Below are 8,005 nucleotides of genomic sequence, written 5' to 3' on the forward strand. Positions count from 1 at the left end.
CCAGAAGCCCGGGCACATGTCATGCTCAATATTTTCCAGGTGCCCCTGTGAATTTTTGTCCTTTGGGAGAAGGTGGAGTACAGGGCAGAGGGGGAGGGGAAGTGGGTCTCGGGGTTTGGAGGGTCATGTGGAGGAAGGGAGCTGCTTGGGTTGGCTTGGCATGGAGATCTCTCTGCTTGTCAACCTAACCCCTGACACTAGCCTAGTGTTCCCCCTGTAAGACCCGTGAGATCCTGCAGGGGAAATTATGGATCCCCGGTAAACACACACACACACACACACACACACACACACAGTCACACAGACACACACACACAGTCACACACACACACGCATGCACGGAAACACATACAGGCACATGCACACATCTCAGAAACCACTTCTGAAGTACCACTCAACACCTTCAGGGAATGAAGCATTTCCAGGAAGAGCCTCAAAACGAGGGATCTGGGCCTTTATCCAGAGCCTACTAGGATGTGTGGAGAGAAGAAAAAGGTACAACGTAAAAGCTGAGAGGAACCTCTTATTCGGGGATCTTACTGAAGACTACAGACTCGGCGACACCCATTCACAAAGCGCTGTGGAAGGGTTCTGAAGAAGTACGGGAGGAAGGAGCCAGGCTGTTTAGGAGTTTTCGTTGAATTAAATGGAAAACATAGATACATGTTGGGGAATACCAAAAGACTGCTGCTCATCACAAAGACAAAAACCAAAACAATGAAATCAACAGAGCACCATCACCACCAGCGCCAGCATCAGCAGCACCACCACCACCACCAAAACCTCACCCAGACATCTGAATTCAGAGAACTGAGCGCGTTTCTGATTATGGGAAGACTTCACAAGAGTCTTGGTCCATTGAAATCATTCCTAGATATGCATCTGAACTTTCCAGGGCTAGTATCCTGCTTTTCTCCATCCTGAATTGCCCTCAGGGACCACCCTTGGGGTCAGCTGCAGTGTCTGAGGCCTGATGGCAGGGCTACAGACTCTGCTTACTGAAGAGGCTGGTGACATTTTGTGTCCGCAGATGCAAAGGAAAGCAGGCGGTCACCGTGGTGTGAGGGTTCAATGATGTCATGCCCATGCCACCCAGAACCTGGCGCGAGACCAATGTGGAAGGTGATCGTGAGGCTCTTTACAGTTTCCTCAGCGTTTCTTTTCTTTGTTCTTCTAAAGTCTTCCTGGGTGTGTAGAGGGAGCAGGAGGGCGCTCCAAAGGAAAGAACATCCACGTCCCAGGGATTCCGCACACGCTGAAGTAGCATAAGGACCCTTAGAATTGAGGAGTGGACTGTCTGCTTGGAACCCTTCTGTAGGCCAAGCTGTCCCAGGAAGTAGGCCCACCTTTGAAACTGGTGGGGAAAAACAATCACACAGAAAACATCCCGCGACAACAAAAGTCAACACCTTCCTGTCGGGTAGGGCCTAAGGGGGATATTTCGCAGGCATGAAACATCAGGGTACATGGGTCACTGATTTGGGGAAAATGCACGGAGGAAGGAGGGCCGGGATTGGGAGCAGCAAGTGGTGGAATCCCTACTCTCAGCATCTCTTCACAACTTTGCCGCTGTTGGCCAGGGTTTAACGTTACTGAACTCACTCGGGCTCGCACACGCACACCCCCACCACCCCGCACATGGTTACATTCAGGACAGCACGCCTGCGCAAGCCCTCGCACTCGTACCCACTCTGCCCGTCTCCGTGGACCCGACGGTTGCCCTACCTTCCTTGTTCCCTGTTCTTCTTCCTTCCCTTTTCTATCGGTACTTCCACTTCCCAGGTGGGCACTGCAGCATCGCCAAACAGACCTCTCTCTGGACACGGTTCTGCCCCTTGCCTGAGGGGCTGAGACTCAGCCTTGGCTGATGGCTCTTCCCTCAGCAAGCCCGAGGAGGCTTCGGCTGGTTCCATCTGCCAACCTGGGACACAGTGCTCTGGGGATGGCCTTCCTGCTTCACCTCCATTATGGTTCTTTCTTTTGATTTCAGCTTGCTCTCCCCGTTCGGCTCCTGCCTTCCACTCAATGCCTTACTTTCAGTTCTTCCCTCTGGACAAAAGGCAGGGTTGGGTGCGTGCCTGGGAAGCTCAACCTGGACAATATATGTAGTCTCCCTTAGGAAGGGAAAATGCCCCCCTGGACTGGGAGAGTAAGGGGCATTCCCTCACATCCATCTCTTAATTGCCATCAGGGATTACCTCAACCCTCTCATGGCCCTTACCTCCTCCTATTAACCTAGAGTTCCCAGGGGTCTTCCTAACCTTTCTGTGCCCTGAGTGCATCCCAGGGCTCTTTGGCCCTTTGCAGTGGACCCATGACATACTCAGGGTGTCAGACGTGGCCTTGACTCTCCTTTTGCATTGTGTAGGCCCGGCGGGCCTACTGCTGAGTCGGAGCCCTTGATGGCACCCAGGAGGGACCACCCCGCCCCCGCCCCCCTGCCCAGATCAAGGGGCTACCTTGTTGCCTGTCTTTTGGTCTCTCGGCAGCTAGTGTCTCCCTGTCACTCCCTGTGCAGGTTGCAAAAGATACACAGTGAAGCGCCCCTGCACTGGAACCACGGCAACGCGGTGGTTGTCAGGGCCATGGTGCTTGAGGTGTTGGTGATGGTGACGGTGGTGGTGGTGGTGGGCAGTTACTGCTTCCCTCTGTTCCCTTCACTGGCCTAGTGTCCTCAGCGACCTCCTTTCACGTCTGCTCTTTGGTCCAGGGGGAGGCACAAGTGTAGGAGAAGGCAGTCGTGTGGTTCGGTTTGGACTCTTCCCCTTCCCCCTCGACACCTTTTCCCTTCTCCAGCGGTGGAGGTCATTGTCATCCTCCGGGAAAACCCAGAGAACTAAACATCAACCAACCCAAGGAAGACCCAGGAGTTGCTTCGCAATGAAACAGCATGACGAACTCCAGGCTTGCAAAATTATCTCTTGACTTTCCATTCCGAGCAGTTGTTCTCCTTAGGGAAGCCCTTCAAGTCCGAACATGAGCCAGTAGGAGCCTCCTCAAGTTGCTCCCTGCTTGCCGTTGGTTCACAATCCAGTGGCGTGATCCGAAGAGTATAGATTTCACTGTATACTTACGAGCGGTCGCCTCCCTGTCCCCAAGCCCAGGCAGGTTGGTGCTGGCCACCACGCACAAAACCAGGCAATCAAGCACCCATAGCCGGATACCCACGGCAACACATGCCCACGGGCAGGAAGCTCCATAGACAGGTGAGAGAGCATGGGCTCGGGTACACAAACACACAGAGACACACACACCACAGAGACACACACACACAGAGACACACACACTCTATCTTCCTACACCGCCACACACAGCACACCCTCACACAACCAGAAACATACTGACACGTGCTGTCAAACTCTGCTTTCCTATATACCCTCGCACCACTCACTCTCCCCCCACCCCAGCCGCACCCCCTGCCTGCAGCAAGTACTCTGAGAATGGCTGAAACACGCATTCCCAGAGGGGCTCTCAAAAAGCGACACGCAGCCATTCTGTGTTCCACTAGATAGTCCTCTGTCAGCAGGTGGGCCCAGGCTGCTGGTGTAAACCTGAAGCCTCCCTTGTTTAGCCAGGGAAATGGGGTCTCCAAGTGGGAGCAGAGTCTGTGCCCATCCTACGGAGAATCACGGCCCTGTGTGGGGCTCTGTGACTGGCGATGTTTGTTAGCCTTGCAAGGTTCCTGTGTGAGGGCAAGGCCAGCCTGCCCAGAGTCAGTCCATGACACCCCATGTTAGGGGCGCCTCCAGGTGGGGCCAGCCACTTCTGGCTGCACTGTTGGGCCAGCCCGAGGTGGTGGCCTCAAGCTGAAGCTCCAGGCCTTGAAAAGGAAGCGGAGTCCTGCAACAAAGTGACTTGCAAGCCAGCGAGGTTTTCGCCACCAGCCTGGTGGCCACCACCTGGTCCAGGAGAAATCCTGTGATTTAGACCCTCAGGCAATGTCACCCAGGCAGGTTGCTTGGTGTATCCTTTGCCTTTTACTTCTCCCAAGAGCAGGAGTCAAGAAAAAGGGGGCTGGAGGAAAGGAAGAGGAAAGGACTGCAGGGGCTCCAGCCTCGTGGCCAGTGGTCCTTTTGTCTTGTGCATTTGGTGGTCCACGTGGTTGCCGCTGGGTGATTGCTTCCTTTCCTTTTCTCTCCTCTTTCACGGGACTGTCTGTGTTGCTTTGGTTTTTTGCTTTTGGTTTTACATTAGAAGGGGAGGAGAGCTAAGGCCTGATGGTGTAGTGGGGGCAGGGTTAGGCGCTGAGTTGGCATTGATGGAGCCATACTGCCACCAAGCGGAGATGGTTTCGCTCAAAGCCAGTTACCAGGTCTCAAGAGATGGAGACAGCCACAGGGCTGGAAGCATCTGGCCCAGTGGGGACGGCGCGGGGTGGGGCTGGGGTGGGTTTGTTGTCCTGAGGGTGCACACGGGCAATGGGCTCCGGGCCGTGCCTTCTTGTGTGCTCTCCGCGGGAGACTGGACCCTGGTTCTGCAGCTGGGCAAGGCCCTCAGAAACCCCAGGGGCAGCACGAGATGGCCGCCCCTGGGAGTGCCCGGTGCAAATGGCCCCGGCCCCAGAACCTCGAAGACCCTCAGCTTCCGGTGAGGAAGGGGGCCACGTGACCCCAGTGCAGCCGCAGGCAGGGCACCCCGGCACTCCCCAGCAGGGACACCGGAGGAGAAGTTGCAGAATTCCTCTGGGCCCACCCCCAAAATGGCTGACGGGGGAAGCTGCGCTCCCTGGGCTGGACAGTCTGGGAGCTGCCTGCCGTGTCCGGGCTTCCCAGAGCGCACGACTTTCGCCACAGGGTCGCACTGGCAGCCACGCGGCCCTCAGAGGCCTCTGAAGCCCAGGGGAGGAGACCTCCTGCGCCTTGGGCAGAACCCATTCGGCCCAACACAGCCTCGCTGTTCCCCGCGCAGGGCAGAAGACACAGCTCGGCTGCCTGGGCTTTTCACATAACGCCTTCCGCTGGATGGCACTGTGGCTACAGAAATGGCAGTCACCCTTTTCCCTGCCCCCACCGAGCCTTCCGCGCCTGCCTTTAGCTTGCAAACAGTGGTCGGTGTGCAGTGGTGGCTGTGAAACTTTCAGATCATCTCCTCCTCCTCCTCCTCCTCCTCCTCCTCCTCCTCCTCCTCCTCCTCCTTCTCCTCCTCAACCTCATCCTCTTCCTCCTCCTCCTCCTCATCATCCTCATGATCATCATTCTCATCATCATCCACAGCAGCAGCCACATTGGCACCAATATCCCATTATCCTCATCCCCATCCATAGTCCAGCTCACAGACCACCCATCTCATCTTCAGCTGGGCTCTTCACCAACTTGGCCACTTTCCACCAAACCCGCAAGTGTAGCTAGGCAGTTCTTGATTCCCTTGATGCCCGGGTTCAGAGTGAACGCTGCTGCCGACGACCCGCAGAGATCCCAGCCGTGAGCTTTGAGTTCCTTCTTTGTATCTTCTGACTCTTGCTGGCCTGTGGCTTGTCTGCACCGCATCTCTTCCTAGGGAGCAACCTCTGTCCTGCTCAAGTGGAGTGCTTCACTGGGACAAAGATCCGGTGGGTCAGTGGCAGGCACACTCCGGGAAGGTTCCGAAGGTTGTGACCCCTTCTTTACTTGAATCACAAGGGTCCGGAAGTGGCCACCGCACTGCAACCCTGCGTGGAACCCCCGAGCATCCTTTGTGCGCAGGGTTGGGACTACTGGGGATGGCATGGGTCGCACTGGTGGGTCCACTTGGGGAAGGCCACTTGGCCTCGACTACATTTGTCCACAAATTCGCTACCACCGGGGTCTTTCTTCCCGCAGGCCTCGCTAGCCAGGCTCTCAGGCTTCAGTTCTGCCCCAGAAGCCCGGGCACATGTCATGCTCAATATTTTCCAGGTGCCCCTGTGAATTTTTGTCCTTTGGGAGAAGGTGGAGTACAGGGCAGAGGGGGAGGGGAAGTGGGTCTCGGGGTTTGGAGGGTCATGTGGAGGAAGGGAGCTGCTTGGGTTGGCTTGGCATGGAGATCTCTCTGCTTGTCAACCTAACCCCTGACACTAGCCTAGTGTTCCCCCTGTAAGACCCGTGAGATCCTGCAGGGGAAATTATGGATCCCCGGTAAACACACACACACACACACACACACACACACACACACACAGTCACACAGACACACACACACAGTCACACACACACACGCATGCACGGAAACACATACAGGCACATGCACACATCTCAGAAACCACTTCTGAAGTACCACTCAACACCTTCAGGGAATGAAGCATTTCCAGGAAGAGCCTCAAAACGAGGGATCTGGGCCTTTATCCAGAGCCTACTAGGATGTGTGGAGAGAAGAAAAAGGTACAACGTAAAAGCTGAGAGGAACCTCTTATTCGGGGATCTTACTGAAGACTACAGACTCGGCGACACCCATTCACAAAGCGCTGTGGAAGGGTTCTGAAGAAGTACGGGAGGAAGGAGCCAGGCTGTTTAGGAGTTTTCGTTGAATTAAATGGAAAACATAGATACATGTTGGGGAATACCAAAAGACTGCTGCTCATCACAAAGACAAAAACCAAAACAATGAAATCAACAGAGCACCATCACCACCAGCGCCAGCATCAGCAGCACCACCACCACCACCAAAACCTCACCCAGACATCTGAATTCAGAGAACTGAGCGCGTTTCTGATTATGGGAAGACTTCACAAGAGTCTTGGTCCATTGAAATCATTCCTAGATATGCATCTGAACTTTCCAGGGCTAGTATCCTGCTTTTCTCCATCCTGAATTGCCCTCAGGGACCACCCTTGGGGTCAGCTGCAGTGTCTGAGGCCTGATGGCAGGGCTACAGACTCTGCTTACTGAAGAGGCTGGTGACATTTTGTGTCCGCAGATGCAAAGGAAAGCAGGCGGTCACCGTGGTGTGAGGGTTCAATGATGTCATGCCCATGCCACCCAGAACCTGGCGCGAGACCAATGTGGAAGGTGATCGTGAGGCTCTTTACAGTTTCCTCAGCGTTTCTTTTCTTTGTTCTTCTAAAGTCTTCCTGGGTGTGTAGAGGGAGCAGGAGGGCGCTCCAAAGGAAAGAACATCCACGTCCCAGGGATTCCGCACACGCTGAAGTAGCATAAGGACCCTTAGAATTGAGGAGTGGACTGTCTGCTTGGAACCCTTCTGTAGGCCAAGCTGTCCCAGGAAGTAGGCCCACCTTTGAAACTGGTGGGGAAAAACAATCACACAGAAAACATCCCGCGACAACAAAAGTCAACACCTTCCTGTCGGGTAGGGCCTAAGGGGGATATTTCGCAGGCATGAAACATCAGGGTACATGGGTCACTGATTTGGGGAAAATGCAGGGAGGAAGGAGGGCCGGGATTGGGAGCAGCAAGTGGTGGAATCCCTACTCTCAGCATCTCTTCACAACTTTGCCGCTGTTGGCCAGGGTTTAACGTTACTGAACTCACTCGGGCTCGCACACGCACACCCCCACCACCCCGCACATGGTTACATTCAGGACAGCACGCCTGCGCAAGCCCTCGCACTCGTACCCACTCTGCCCGTCTCCGTGGACCCGACGGTTGCCCTACCTTCCTTGTTCCCTGTTCTTCTTCCTTCCCTTTTCTATCGGTACTTCCACTTCCCAGGTGGGCACTGCAGCATCGCCAAACAGACCTCTCTCTGGACACGGTTCTGCCCCTTGCCTGAGGGGCTGAGACTCAGCCTTGGCTGATGGCTCTTCCCTCAGCAAGCCCGAGGAGGCTTCGGCTGGTTCCATCTGCCAACCTGGGACACAGTGCTCTGGGGATGGCCTTCCTGCTTCACCTCCATTATGGTTCTTTCTTTTGATTTCAGCTTGCTCTCCCCGTTCGGCTCCTGCCTTCCACTCAATGCCTTACTTTCAGTTCTTCCCTCTGGACAAAAGGCAGGGTTGGGTGCGTGCCTGGGAAGCTCAACCTGGACAATATATGTAGTCTCCCTTAGGAAGGGAAAATGCCCCCCTGGACTGGGAGAGTAAGGGGCATTCCCT

The 8,005-nt window shown here is 55.1% G+C and overlaps 1 long non-coding RNA gene across 1 annotated transcript; it reads right to left on the reverse strand.

Moving 5' to 3' along the window:
- Positions 1 to 508: 508 nt before the first annotated feature.
- Positions 509 to 7,999, reverse strand: LOC308610714. The gene is made up of 2 exons (XR_014014617.1): positions 7,149 to 7,999; positions 509 to 1,309 (listed from the first exon to the last, which is right to left on the reverse strand). It is a non-coding gene; the product is annotated as an uncharacterized lncRNA (long non-coding RNA).
- Between the last annotated feature and the right edge of the window lie 6 nt (positions 8,000 to 8,005).

Source organism: Mesoplodon bidens (assembly GCF_964165515.1).
Source record: "Mesoplodon bidens genome assembly, contig: HAP1_SCAFFOLD_1319, whole genome shotgun sequence".
In the NCBI taxonomy this organism is placed as follows: Eukaryota; Metazoa; Chordata; class Mammalia; order Artiodactyla; family Ziphiidae; genus Mesoplodon; species Mesoplodon bidens.